Source organism: Microtus oregoni, unplaced genomic scaffold, assembly GCF_018167655.1.
Source record: "Microtus oregoni isolate MIOR12 unplaced genomic scaffold, Mior012 000022F_ref0000154, whole genome shotgun sequence".
Classification (NCBI taxonomy): Eukaryota; Metazoa; Chordata; class Mammalia; order Rodentia; family Cricetidae; genus Microtus; species Microtus oregoni.
Window position 1 is genome coordinate 4,435,420 of NW_024543081.1, and position 15,813 is coordinate 4,451,232.

Genomic DNA, 15,813 nt, shown 5'->3' on the forward strand with positions numbered 1-15,813 from the left:
GGATCAACCTACCCCTGGATCCAGCAATACCACTCTTGGGAATATACCCAAGAGAGGCCCTATCATACAACAAAAGTATATGCTCAACTATGTTCATGGCAGCATTGTTTGTAATAGCCAGAACCTGGAAACAACCTAGATGCCCTTCAACGGAAGAATGGATGAAGAAAGTATGGAATATATACATATTAGAGTATTACTCAGCAGTAAAAAACAAGGACTTCTTGAATTTTGCATACAAATGGATGGAAATAGAAAACACTATCCTGAGTGAGGTAAGCCAGACCCAAAAAGAGGAACATGGGATGTACTCACTCATATTTGGTTTCTAGCCATAAATAAAGGACATTGAGCTTATAATTCATGTTCCTAGAGAAGCTAAATAAGAAGGTGAATCCAAAGACAAACACATAGGCATCCTCAGGAATATTAACCTTCATCAGGCGATGAAAGGAGACAGAGACAGAGACCCACACGGGAGCACCGGACAGAAATCTCAAGGTCCAAATCAGGAGCAGAAGGAGACGGAGCACGAGCAAGGAACTCAGGACCACGAGGGGTGCACCCACACACTAAGACAATGGGGATGTTCTATTGGGATCTCACCAAGGCCAGCTGGCCTAGGTCTGAAAAAACATGGGATAAATCCGGACTAGCTGAACATAGAGGACAATGAGGAATACTGAGAATTCAAGAACAATTGCAGTGGGTTTTTGATCCTACTGCACGTACTGGCTTTGTGGGAGCCTAGGCAGTTTGGATGCTCACCTTACGAGACCTGGATAGAGGTGGGCAGTCCTTGGGCTTCCCACAGGTCAGGGAACCCTGATTGCTCTTCGAGCAGATGAGGGAGGGGGAATTGATCGGGGGAGGGGGAGGGAAATGGGAAGCGGTTGTGGGGACGAGGCAGAAATCCTTAATAAATAAATAAATTTAAAAAAAAAAAAAAAATAAAGATGTAACTTTAAGTAGTTCAGGGGCCTGCAAGATGGCTCAACAGGTAAAGGTGTTTGACACCAAGCCTGATGGCCTGAACTGGATCCCCGTGGTCCACATAAGGTGGAAGGAAGTTGTTTTCCGACCGCCACATCATTTGCTGTAGCACGCGTGTATCCACGCTCCATCCATACACAGTAATGGTAGTAATGCGTTTAAAAACATAGTCACGAAAGTACAAAGTCATCCTTAGCTGCAGAGGCTATGAGAGACCTTGTCTCAAGGAAGAAACACAAAACCCAAACAAACAAAAAGGCTACGCTTTCTCAGGGTCAAGACGTTTGCGAACTTGAGTTTATCCTAGCAATCCTTCCCCCAGCTCATCCAAGCAGTGTGTCTTATAGAACTGACAGTTTTCACTTACCAAAGAAACTCAAAAAGAAATTAGTAAACAAACTCACATCTTTTACTTCACTTTCAAATGTTGCTGAATCTCTAAGCCTTGTTGTAAATTGCACCCTTTGAGTTCTATAATTTGGCCAAAACATCATATATATCATATGTATTGTCAATAAAAAACACCTGAGTATTGCTTTAGAAAAAAAAAAAAAATCCAAATGCTACCAGAGTCCTCTCAAAACACACATGGTCAGGACTGTCAATGAAATATCCCATGGCCTAGTACTAATTCATCTTAGCGTTTCTGTTGCTGTGACAAAATACCATGTTTTGTCATAAAGCAACTTGGAGAGGAAATGGTTTATTTCAATTACACTTTTACATCACAGTCCATCATTGAAGGAAGTCAGGGCAAGAACTCAAGGCAAAAACTGAAACAGAGGAATTTATTGGAATGTTCTTTTTAGTAGCTTGCTCCTCATGACTTGCTCAGCCTGTTTTCTTACAGCACCCAGGACTACCAGTCCACAGTGAACTGGGCTCTCCCATATGAATCATCAACCAAGAAAATGCCCCACAAGTTTGCCCACAGGCTAATCTATTGGAGGCATTTTCTCAATTGAGGTTCCCTCTTCCCAAATGGCTCTAGCTTGTGCCAAGTTGACATAAAACTAACTATCACAAACCGCAAAATAAAATGGGTCTGCTTATTTACTATAAATAATACTTGTGTGGTATACAACTAAAACCAGTAAAGAATTATTAAGAGGGGCTGGAGAGATGGCTCAGAGGTTAAGAGCATTGCCTGCTCTTCCAAAGGTCCTGAGTTCAATTCCCAGCAACCACATGGTGGCTCACAACCATCTATAATGGGGTCTGGTGCCTCTTCTGGCCTGAAGGCATACACACAGACTGAATATTGTATACATAATAGATAGATAGATAGATAGATAGATAGATAGATAGATAGATATAAGAATTATTAAGGATAGTTGGGTGGTGTGGCACACACTTTTGATCCCAGCACTTGGGAGGCAGAGGCAGACGGATCTCTGAGTGAATTAAAGGCCAGCCTGGTCTACAGAGTGAGTTCCAGGACAGCCAGTGCTACACAGAGAAACTCTGCCTCAAAAGTAAAAAAAAAAAAAGGAAAAGAATAAATAATTATTAATAAAATACCTTGGAAATTATATATAAGACTTGAATTCAAAGAGCAGAAGTGCATACTATAAAATAATCTGCAATTTAGTATCTGTATGACTATCAGCAGTTAAGAGCACTTTCTGTTCTCCCAGAGGACCCGAATTCTCACAACTTTCTCTACCTCCAGCTCCAAGGATCTAACGCCTCTGGTCTCCACAGGCACTGAATGCATGTGCACATCCCCACATGCAGACATATACACCTACATATAATTACAAAGAATAAAAATAAATCTTTTTTAAAAAAAAATCTGTGTGACTGTTGGAGATGGCATTGTACACCTTTAACCCATTTAAACTCAAGAAGCAGAGGCAGGCAGGTTTCTGTTAGTCCAAATCTAGCCTGATCCTCATGGCCACTTCCAGCCAAGCCAAGGCTAAATACAGAGAGCCTATCTCAGAAAGAAAGTAAGAAAGTAAGAAAATAAGAAAGAAAGAAAGAAAAAAAAAGAAAAAAAGGAAAAAAAAGAAACAACAAAAATCTGTATGACTTAAAAACAGCAAAACAGGAAAATACCTGGCTCATCTCAGGCAATCTATATTTTGTTTAGTTTTGTTATTCGAGATTTTTTTTCAGATTGGCTTATACAACATACCTAGAGTTTGCCTCAAACTCAAAATTCTTCAGCTTTGCCTCCACAAAAGCCTAGAATTATAGGCATGTGCTATAAAACCCAGCTGGCACTGTTCTGTCAATTAAAGAGTCATTCCTTTGGACAGCCATTTATATGGCCAGATTTATGTTCAATAGACACTTCTCTACCTGCTGATATGGCAAGGAAAAGGGGCTGTGTTATTGGGAAAATGAAAAGGATATTTTTAAACTTAAAAATCATGTAAGTGGAATAAAGGTCTTAATATCCACGACAAAAGGAATATAAAACTAAGAAAATGTTAATAAAGCAAACAAAACAAAACCCAAAATGAAACATCTACCATAATATAGACTGTGGAAAGTAGGAAATAAGAAATAAAAACAAAATTAAAATATTAGTAAGTAGTAAATATGAAATAAAATTAAAGAAACTAGCATTAATAATATCAACAACCAAATGTGGGATAAAATTATCAATGAAAAAGTCTCTCAGACTGGATATAAAATTCCAACAATGTTTACTATAAACAATATACTTTAGCTGGACATAGTGACACACACCTTTGGTCTCTGCACTTCTGGAAGGCAGAGGCAGACAGATCTCTGGGAGTTCAAGACACAGAGAATTCCAGGACAATCAGGGATATAGAGAGAAAACCTGTCTCAAACAAACAAAGATATACTTTTAGAAAACTGAAAGAGCCAGAAATATGATAACTGAAAAACACACAGAGGGGGCTTGATGGTTTAGAGGTTAGGACCACTGACTGCTCTTCCAAAGGTCCCAAGATCAATTCCCAGCAACCACATGGTGGCTCACAACTATCTATAATGAGATCTGGTGCCCTCTTCTGGCCTGTAGACACACTGTACATAACAAATAAATAAAGATTAAAACACACAGAAAGAGAAGGCAAATATGAACCAAAAGCTGAGATACAATTTTAGTATCTTTAATCCCAGCACTTGGGAGGCAGAGGCAGGCGGATCTCTGTGAGTTCGAGACCAGCCTGGTCTACAAGAGCTAGTTCCAGGACAGGCTCCAAAACCACAGAGAAACCCTGTCTCGAAAAACAAAAACAAAAACAATTTTAGTATCTGATATACTAACTTTAAGGCAAAAACCAATAGGAGGCAATGTTATACACAGGTAAGAAAGAAAAGGTTCAAACATGATAAACATACAAACCTTAAGAGATTCTGCAACCTCTATGAATGCAGCAGTGAACAGAAATCCATACAGATAAAACTGCCTTGGCCCTGGACATTGATCCTAGGAAAACAAAAACTTAAATTCACACAAAAACCTTCACATGAATGTTGACAACAGCTTTATTTGTAACAGTCAAAAGTTAGAATAACAGCAGGGTATGCCTTTAATCCCAGCACTCAGAAGGCAGGGCAGGCAGATCTCTGAGTTTGAGGTTAGCCTGGTCTAGTGAGTTCTAGGACAGCCAGAGCTGCATAGTGAGACCCTGTATCAAACAAACAAAAAGTTAGAATTACATTTCTTGTATGCTAACCAAAAAGGAGGGTGGGGAGGCTGGAATCAGCTTGGACAGCCTTCAAAATGCAAACTGTAACATAGCATGTGTTACGAACACAGTAAGGAAAATAGGGCAGTATAAAGTGCTATTGTGCTCGCTCTGATAGCTCATATACTAAAATCAGAATGACACTGGGAGGTTAACATGGCCACCAAGCAAGGAAGTTAGGAAAATTTATCACTTTTCTTATTTTCTTGCCAACATGCAGATGATATAGAAACAGTAAACAAGAAAATAACTGTAAATAAAGGTTACTCTTGTTTACTGCCACATGAAAAATTCATGTACAATTCCAAGCACAACAGTTAAGAACATATGTACTAAGTTCATGTAAGTGGAATAAATATTTTATGATTAGAAAAGAATTTTCTTTTTTGAGTCTCATGTTTGACAGAATAACCTCAAACTTGACATGTAGCTGAGGGTCACCTTGAAATCCCAATCTTTCTACCTGTGCCTCCCTGGTGCAGAACTGGACTCAAACCCAGGGCTCTTATTCATATTAGGCTGTTGTAGGAGCTGTGGTGGGCTGCGTTCCCGCCCAGCTCTGTATGTCTAGCTTTACCCGAAATAATTACATGGAAACTGTATTCTTTTGAATGTTGCATGGCCCATTAGTTCCAGCCTCTTACTGGCTAACTCTCACATCTTGCTTTAACCCATTTCTGATAATCTGTGTAGCACCACGAGGTGGCTTACCAGGGAAGATCTTAACCTGCATCTGTGTCGAGTGGGAGAATCATGGCGACTGCCTGACCTGGCTTCTTTCTCCCAGAATTCTGTTCAGTCTACTCCGCCTACCTAATTTTCTGTCCTATTAAAGGGCCAAGGCAGTCTCTTTATTTAACCAATGAAATTAACACAAAACAGAAGACTCTCCCCCATCATTAGGCAAGCACTCTAACAACTGAGTTATATCCCCAGCCTCCAAAATGAATTACTGATGAGTGCAAAATCTAAATACATATCTAGAAATTTATTACTGGACAAAGTAAACAAATCCCAAAAGTTTTCATACTATGATTCCATTGATGACTTGGTGGATTTGGTACTGTTTTGCTGTTTTATTTGTTTGAGATATTGTCTCACTATGGTACCCAGGTTGGTCTTGAACTCTTGGGTTCAAACAATTCTCTCACCACAGTCTCCTGAAAGCTTAAGATTACGCCAACTTGCCTAGCTCCAGTATAACATTTTGAAGTGATAAAAATTTTAAAAATGGCTTGGTGGTACATAATCAAAGCATTTGGAAAGCAGAGGCAGGTGGATCTCTGTGAGTTCAAGGTCAGCCTGGTCTATACAGCAAGTAAGTTCCAGGACAACTGGAGCTACTTGGAGAGACCCTGTCTCAAAAAATAAATAAATAAGTAAATAAATAAAATTCTAGAAACACAAGCTGAAAAGATGGCTCGGTGGTTAAGAGTAGTTCTTGAAGAGGAGCTAGGTTTGCGTCCTAGCACCCACATGGTGGTTCACAACCATGTGTGACTCCAGTTCTGGGAGATCTGATGCCCTTGCCCTCTTCTGACACCTGAAGGCACCAGGCATGCATGTAGTACAGACATACACACAGGCAATACACTCATACACACACACAAAAAAAAAAAACCACTTCAAGCAGTATTAGAAATGAGAAGACAGCGTGATGACTAATATTAACTAACAGGATCTAGTATTACCTAGGAGACAAGTCTCTGGACATACCTGTGAGGGAGTCTCTTGATTAGGTTAACTGAAATGGGAAAACACACCTAAAGAATGTGCAGAGTTCCCTAGGCTTGGGTTCTAGAATGCATAAAAATGAGGACGACAGCTTAGCACAAGCATTCATTCAGTGCTCTCCTCTTGCTAACAAACTGTAAATGCAACAAGACTGCTTCAAGTGCTTACAGTCTTAACTGCTCTACCATGATGATCCATATCCTTAAGGTCTTGACCAAAATAAACTATTTCACCTTAAACTGCTTCTATCAAGATATTTTATCACAGCAACAGGAAAAGGCAGATTCTTGGTTCCAGTGGTTGGGAATTAGGAAAGAAGCAAAAGGGAAGCAAATATGGTTATAAAAGTGACATGACAACTGGGTGTGGGAGTGCACACCTGCAATCCCTGCCCTAGGGAGGCGAAAGTAGTAGGATCAGGAGTTCAAGATCATCCTTCACTACAAAGCAAGTGCAAGTACATGACCTCACACATGCACACGCACGCACGCACGCGCGCACACACACACACACACACACACACACACAGTGAACTGGGAGGTCAGGTTGAGTACGGTAGCACACACTTGTAACCCCAGCATTTGGAAGGCTGAAGTATTCAGATTTCTGTGAGTTCCAGGACAACATGAACTACATGCAAGTTCCAGGCCAGCAAGAAACAGTCTAAAAACAATCTGGGAGGTGTGAATAAAATCATTAGATTGTATTAGTGCCACTTCCTGGCTATAACTAAAACATTTCTGTTAGTGCTGGCTTGCAATCCCACCACCTGGAAGGGGGCAGAATGAAGAGTAGTTCAAGTTCAAGCATAGCTACATAGGGAGCTGAAGGTCAGCAGCGGCTCCTTGAGAGTCTGTCTCAAAACAAAGTTTCTATCCGGGAGGAAATGGGTAAAGAGCACAAGGGATTTCTCTGTTATTTCTTAGAGTTGCAGCGACTAAATTCAGGCTGTTAAGGAAACATAAACACCTAAAAATGGAATACAAAAATTTTCAACATCCAATGTAATATTTACAAATATAAGCCACTGGGCTAGGATAATGGCTCAAGCATTAAAAGCTAGGCTCACAACCAAAAATACAAATATAAGCCCCAATACTGGATGACGCAATAACTTCAGAAGATCACTATCATATAGATTATTTTCTCTAAAGACAATAAGATATGGAAACTAAAATCAAAAGATTTTTTTGTTTTTTTATTTTTGTCTTTTACTATTTTGTTTTGTTTTTCCAAGACAGTGTAGTCCTGACTGTCCTGGAACTCACTCTGTAGATCAGGCTGGCTTCGAACTCAGAGATTCACCTGCCTCTGCCTCTGGAGTGCTAGAATTAAGGCAAGCACATACCTACAGAAGCCAGAAATGGGTATCAGATGCTCTGGAGTTGGAGTTCTAGGTTGTCAGGAGCTGCATGACACAGTGCTGAGAATCAACCTCTGGTCCTCTGGAGAAGCAGCAAGTCCTCTTAACCTTGAGCTACCTCTGCAGCCTAAAGACTGCGCTTCTGTTTTTTTAATGAAAGGGTCTTCTGTAGCCTGTCCTGGTTGGCCTAAACTCTCTGTATAGCTGAGGATCATAGTGAATCCTGATCCTGTGGCTTCCACTGCTCAACCAGTGGGATTACAGGAGTGTGCCACCACTGCATTTAGTTTGCTTCTTTTTTAAGCAAACCTGTGGATAGGATTATAGACATGTAACACTATTCTCCACTTGGTTTTTTTGTCTTGTTTTGTTTTTAAATCCTACCTATGATCTCACAAGGTATTACTAAAATTAATACAGAAATGCAAGGAATTCAGCATAGACAACACAACAGTAAAAAGGAAAAACAAATCTGGAAGACTCAGGTTCGGCTTTTTTCCTCTTACTCTATTCATACTGACTTTATTTTTTTTTTACCTTGTTTTCAAAAATAAGGAATATTGTCAGAATTTAAGGACATAGATACTTCACTGAGGAGCCCACTAGGTTCCAATGCTTATTTCCAAATTGATGGTCACTGATTAAGACATCAATGTAGGTAGAAAAGGAATTGTGGAGTTGGGTAAAGAGGGTAGGGAGGGGCTCAGAATGCACTATGTATGTGGTGGTTTGAATGTGAATTGCTCCAATAGACTCAAAAATTTGAATGTGTGGTTTCCAGTTGCTAAACTGCTTGGAAAAGACTGGGAGGTGTGGCCTTATTGGGGTAAGTATATCACTGGAGGTCTCAAAAGCCCACACCAGACCCAGTGTCTCTCTATCTTCCTGCTGCCATGCATCAGGATGCAAAGCTCTCAGCCACTACTTGAGTATCATGCCTGTGTGCTTCCTGCCAGACATCAATGGGAGCCCAGTCTCAACAGATATATATATATATCACAGCTCCTGCATCTGTGGCTCAGAAAACATCTCAGAAGAGCTAATAGAAAAACTGTAAGAGCCAAAATACCAAGAAGTCTGTGGTGAAACAGTCTCTCCTACAAATGGCTGCATAAACAAAATTGCAATAATGACAGTATCAATAGACATATTAATGTGGAAGAAGGAAAATTTCATAGAGTACCACTCTAGACAAAGAACTACAGGCAACTAATAAATGTGGGGAGAAGGAGAATTAGCCTCTCCCAGGGATAAGCCCCTTAACTGGTTGTCCAATGTACAGCGGTCAGCCTTGAAGCCATGTACACACAAACAAAAACAGACTCATTAGGTTGTATTTATATATTTGTGCATAAACACACATATACATATATAACAATAATAATCCAGAACAAAGAAGGCTGGCCAGGTGATGGTGGCATACACTTAAAAAAAAAGATTTATTTATTTATTTTATGTATATGAATGTTCTATCTGCATGCATATCTTTATGCCAGAAGAGATCCCATTATGGATGGTTGTGAGCCACTATGTGGTTGCTGGGACTTTAATTCAGGGCCTCTGAAAGTGCAGCCAGTGCTCTCAACCATTTCTCCAGCACATGCTTTTAATCCCAACACTTGGGAGGCAGAAGCAGGCATATCTCTGTGACTTTGAGGCCAGCTTGTCTACAAAGAGAGTTCCAGGACATCCAGAGCTATTTCACAGAGAAACCCTGTCTTGAAAAATGAAACAACAACAACAACAAAAAAAAAAACCAACGAAACGTATTTTTAAAAATAAAAAATTATTTTTATTTATGTGTGTTTTTTTAATATTTATTTATTTATTTATTTATTATGTATACAATATTCTGTCTGTGTGTGCCTGCAGGCCAGAAGAGGGCACCAGACCTCATTACAGATGGTTGTGAGCCACCATGTGGTTGCTGGGAATTGAACTCAGGACCTTTGGAAGAGCAGGCAATGCTCTTAACCTCTGAGCCATCTCTCCAGCCCTTATGTGTGTTTTTGTGTATTGTATGTCACATGTGTGGTTGCCCTTGGGCCAGAAGTGGGAGTCAGATCCCCTGGAACTGGAGTTATAGTTATATTTGTGAGCTACCTAACATGGATGCTGGAAAACAATCTCGGGTCCTCTGGAAGGGAAGCAGTGTTCTTAAACATGATCCCTTCTCTCCAGCTCCTAATTTTTTTAATGTTTATTTATTTATCTGAGTGTGTGCGTGTGGTGTGTGTATACACGTGCACATGCCTACACTAATCAGTTTTCTTCTTTCACTATGTGGATTCCAGGGTTCAGATTCATGTCATCAGGCATAGGCCATCACGTAGTCTGGAGGTCATAAGACAACTTTAAGGGGTCAACTCTCTCCCTCCACATGGGTTCTTGGGATCAAACTCAGGTCATCAAGCTTGTGCAATAAACATCAAGCCATCTCGCCAGCCCATTTTCTCTTTTTAATTCATATTAGCTGAGATACAACATGCTTCATAAATCTATAGGTTTAATATTATTAGTTTTTGAAAAGCTTAAAGCTCTTAATACTTTAAATAATGCTGTGCCTTCATTTTCCCTATTTTAAAGTGGAATTCTAACTATCCATTTCCATCATTTTTACAGTAACCTCTATATCTGTTTAATCTCATTTTTGATTTCCCATCTCTCAGTTCAACATTCTGAACAGTTTTTTGATACATATTACAGATCAATAATTCTGTCTTCATATATGTTTAATTTGTTTAAATTCACAAGTGCCTTTAGCTGTTTAGCCATCTTGCAGGCCCAATTCTTGAATATTTCTTTTTCAAACTTTTGTTTTAATTGAAGCAGGGTCTCATTAGCACAGGTCAAGAACAGCATAATATGGCCAACATCTCCTACATGCTTACCCAGTACTGAATGAATGAACGGAGCCTCAAGTTCTGCTTCTTTATTTTTCCAGGGTGACACAATCGGAAGACAGAGGATTGGATTCAAACACAAGTGTTGCCCATATGATCCTACAATTCCATGAAAGAGTCTAATGGAACATTCTGTCTGTGGTAGAGACTGTTGCCAAGAGAGAATAGAATCTAAACTGCAATTTATTATCTGTCCAGCCACAAATCAGCTCTTATTCTTTTCTATTTTAACTTTTTAAACTTTATCATTGCCAGGTATAGTGGCCCATGCCTTTAATCCTAGCACTTGGGAGGCAGAGGCAGATGTCTCCATGTGTTTGAGGCTAGCCTGGTCTATATAGTGAATTCTAGGACAGCTGGGGCTAAATAGATTCTGTTTAAAAAAAAACAAATAAATAAAATAACAAGTTTTATTTATCATTATTGTGTTTGTGTGACTATCGTGTGATTCCCCTCTGTATGCTGTAAATATGTTTTATTACCGTTGGTTAATAAAGAAGCTGCTTTCGGCCAATGGCTTAACAGAATATAGCCAAGCTGGAAAAGATATATAGAGAGAGTAAGCGGAGCCAAGTAGCTGCCGCAGGAGATAGACGCTAGACACCGGACTGAACCTTACCTGTAGGCCACAACCACGTGACAATATACAGATTAACAGAAATGAGTAATTTAGGATATAAGAGCTAGCTAGAAATATGTTTAAGTTATTGGCCAAACAGTATTGCAATTAATACCGTTTCTGTGTGTTTATTTTGGGTCTGGGCAGCCAGGAAACGAACAAGCAGCCTCCATCTACATGTGACATGTGTTAGTACAGCAGTGTATGTGCCGTCGCACATGTCTAGAGATCAGAAGTCAACTTTTTGGGGTCAATTCTCTCCCTCCACCATGGGTTCCAAGGATCAAACTCAGGTAGGTCATCAGATTTGTGCTTTTACCCACCGAACCATCTTGTCAGACCATTTTCTCTCTTTAATTCATATTAGTTGGGAAACAGCATGCTTCTTAAATCTACAGACTATGTCTCATTCATTTCCGAAAAGCAGTGCTTTATCACAGCAACAGAAAAGGAACAATACAGTGAGTAAGCTTTATAGTGAAGAAAACTAATGCTTTCTTCAGTACAAAGCAAAAGAAAGCTGTCATAATGCTCATGTTCCATCTTTTCTTTTGCCCTTTGGTGTGCTATTTGAACTTCTAGTACAGCAAAATGCTAGCAAGAAATTACATGAACCAGCATTCAGGGCACGAGGGAGAAGAATCATAAGTTTGAGAACAGTTTTGATTACACAGTGAGATCCTGACAGAGAAAGAGAGAATTCCAACATCAAGTTGTATTATAATAGAAAGACTTTCAACTGCCAGTGACACCCCACCTCAAAAAACAGAAACAAAGGTTTCATTATCATCCAACGAACATCCATCTATACGATGTTACTGAGTAAACTGTACAATAAAGCAGAATTGACCTGGAAAGAAAGACCATTACCAGCCGGGCGATGGTGGCGCACGCCTTTAATCCCAGCACTCGGGAGGCAGAGGTAGGCGGATCTCTGTGAGTTCGAGACCAGCCTGGTCTACAGAGCTAGTTCCAGGACAGGCTCCAAAGCCACAGAGAAACCCTGTCTCGAAAAACCAAAAAAAAAAAAAAAAAAAAAAAAAGACCATTACCTTCTATTGCTGTATCTGATTTAAATCTTGTGTTCGGGCAAAATAAAAAGCATTTAGGTTTTTTCTTTTGTATATATGCAACTTTAAAAAAGATTTTTTTCATTCAGGGAAGAATTTTGGTTGGTTTACCTGAAAAATAAGAGAAAAATATTTAGGAGAGATGGCTCAGAGATTAAGAGTACTGGCTGCTCTTCCAGAGGACTTGAGTTCAATTCCCAGCAACTACATGGTGGTTCACAACCATCTATAATGAGATCTGGTGCCTTCTTCTGGAATGCAGGCATACATGCAGGCAGAACACTATATACATAATAAAGAAATCTTTTTTTAAAAAAGAGAAAAATAGGGCTGGAGAGATGGCTCAGAGGTTAAGAGCATTGCCTGCTCTTCCAAAGGTCCTGAGTTCAATTCCCAGCAACCACATGGTGGCTCACAACCATCTGGAATGAGGTCTGGTGCCCTCTTCTGGCCTGCAGGCATACACACAGACAGAATATTGTATACATAATAAATAAATATTTAAAAAAAGAGAAAAATATTTAATTTTCCTTTATAACCTAATTTTCTTAGTTTCTTTTCCTGTTGTTGTGATGACATTCAAAAGTCATGTAAGGGAGGCTTATTTTATCTCATAGCTTAAGGTCCATCATGGAAGAGAAATCAGCGCAGCAAGAGCTTGAAGCAGTTAGTCACATTACATCCATAGTCACAGAAAAGAACAACAAATACCTGTACTCAGCCCACTGCCTCCTCCCATACACTCGAAGACCACTTGCCCACAGAATTGTGTCTTCCCATCTCAATTACTGCATCAAGGTGATCTTCTGCAGAAATGCACTAGAAATCCAACTCCCAAGTAACGCTAGATCCTGTCAAGTTGACAATTAACATCATACTAACAAAATCCATTTCCCAAGTAACGCTAGATCCTGTCAAGTTGACAATCAACATCATACTAACAAAAAATGTTGAAGGTTGATGGTAGCTTGTGTGCCTTTAATCCCAGCACAGGGGAGACAGAGACAGGTGGATCTCTGTGAGTTCAAGGCCAGTCTGGTCTACAGCGTGAGTTCCAGGGTAGTCACACAAAAAAAAAAAAAATCAGCCAAAATACAAGGGAAAAAAAAAACCAATAAAAAGCTAAGCAGTCATACTTGCCTTGTCTTTCTATTTCTCTCCCTCCTTGCCCTCATTCTTTTTTTTAAGTTTGTAAGTCCTTTATTTTTTTTTTAGATTTATTTATTTATTATCTATACAGTGTTCTATCTGTCTGTATGCTTGCAGGCCAGAAGTGGGCACCAGATCTTATTACAGATGGCTGTGAGCCACCATGTGGTTGCTGGGAATTGAACTCAGGACCTCTGGAAGCGCAGTCAGTGCTAACCTCTGAGCCATCTCTCCAGCCCCTTGCCCTTATTCTTTTCAGTCCTTTCTGGCTCCCATGATGTAAGCTGTTCTGCTCTACCATGATATATAGACTATGATATGATAAACTATGAGAGACTAGCACCACTCAAACTAGAAGACTAAATAAATCTCTTAAGTTGTTTATATGAGTACTTTGTCACAAAAATGTAAACCAGCATTAAAAATTGGTACCTGAAGGGGCTAGAATTATGGCTCAGCTGTTATGAGCACTAGATGTTCTTCCAGAGGATCTGGGTTCAATTCCCAGCACCCACATGATTCTCAACAACCATAGCTCCAGTTCTGGGGAATTTGTTACCCTTTTCTGGCCTCAAGTTACCCAAAAACCACATGGTATATAGATATATGCATGCAAGCAAAATACTCATTTTTTTAAAAAATTGTATAGGGTACTGAAGTAGGTATTTTGTTATTGGTGTTTTTAGAGAACATTCACTAAGAGCTATTAAGATCTGCCCTGGACAGTGATGGTGCATGCAGAGGCAGACAGATCTCTGTGAGTTTGAAGCCAGTCTGTTCTATAATGTAAGTTCCAGGACAGCCAGGATTATACAGAGAAACCCTATCTCAAAAAAAAAAAAAAAAAAAAAAAAGAAAGCAAGAAAGAAAAAAGAAGAAAAGAAAGGAAGGAAAGAAGGAAAAAGTAAGCAGTACCACTTTTTGATCTAGAAATCCAAATGGAATAAAAGGAGAAAATGGAAGAAGTCACCTAGTACAAGCATAATGTAAGCTATTTTGTTCCACCATACCCTCCCTGACAAGATAGAAAATTTAGAAACTGTGAGCCAAAACTCATCTTTTCACCCTTGTTCTGCTCAGCTATCTGGTCATGATGACATAAAACTGATACATTATCTTTAGTTGGTATCCAAATCATCAGAACATTTCATAATTAAGGAACTAAAAAACTCTTGTTGCTTATTCTAAAAAATAAAAACACACTAATAATATAATCTACTCATACTTGACTACCTGGCTCGGTGGTCAGAATGCCACACCAAACAATCCAAGGACAATGGGCGCTGTGAACATGATTACAGTGCTACCCACTCAGGAGGCCGAAGAAAGAGGATCTCTTGAGGCCAAGGAGTTCAGAGCCAGCCTGGGCAATACAGCAAGACATTGCTCTGTTTCCTTTGCATCTAGAGACATTCATATTAAGTGAACTAAATGTCAGTCTAAGGAAGGCAAATGGTGCACGCTTTCTTTCATTTATGGCTCCTACACTTTATAGATAACGTCATATATGTATTGATGACAAGAAAGTAGATGCAAATTTGTCTTAGGGAACAAATCGGAGTGAGAAAAGAAAAGGGAGAGAGCAGTAAGGTATAGAGAGAATGTGCTCAAATGTTATATACTCGCATGAAAATGGTTTTTGGTAACCCTGTATAATTTAAAAAACAAAAAGAACCTAAGGACACGAGAAAGTTTTTTGAAGTTGTCAGTTTCCTAACAGTAGACTGCTAATATTAACAAATGCACACTCCTGGTGTGGTGGTTTGAATGAGAATGGTCCCCATAGGCTCAAATATTTGCATGCTTCATCTCCATTCTTCTACAGTAAGTAAACTACTTGCAAGGATTAGGTGTGGCCTTGTTGGACTAGTTGTGCCTTTGGGGGTGGGCTTTGAGTGATCTCTCTCTCTCTCTCTTTCTCTCTCCCTCCCTCACTTTCTTTCAGCTTTTTCCAAGACAGGGACTCACTATAGAGCTCTGGCTGTCCTGACACTCACTAGATGAACCAGGCTGGTCTCAAACTCACAGAGATCTGCCTGTATCTGTCTCCTAAGTGCTGGAATTAAAGGCAGGTTTCAATAGCCCATACCAAGCCCAGTGACCTTGTCTCTTTGTCTGAAGCTTGCAAATCAAGGATGCAAAGCTCTCAACTACTTCTCTAGCATCATGTTCCCTGCCATGATGATAATGGACAAATCCTCTGAAATTAAATTCTTAAAAGAGTTACTTTGGCCATGATATCTCCTCACAGCAAAAGAACACTAAGATACCCTGATCACAAGCTAACTGATAAACCCTGCCAACTTCT

General features: G+C 39.6%; 1 protein-coding gene across 6 annotated transcripts in view; it reads right to left on the minus strand.

Moving 5' to 3' along the window:
- Ppp6r2 (protein phosphatase 6 regulatory subunit 2) overlaps window positions 1-15,813 on the minus strand; it is a 92,256-nt gene that overhangs the window by 56,661 nt on the left and 19,782 nt on the right. For 4 of the 6 annotated variants that reach the window (XM_041672135.1, XM_041672139.1, XM_041672141.1 and 1 more), the window contains exon 2: window positions 4,322-4,405. The exons of 1 other annotated variant lie outside the window; for it this stretch is intronic. The gene's annotated coding sequence lies outside the window, so the exon portion shown is untranslated. Of the gene's footprint in view, window positions 1-4,321; window positions 4,406-12,338; window positions 12,468-15,813 lie in introns of all 6 variants that reach the window. One more of the 6 variants, XM_041672136.1, reaches the window with a different exon arrangement.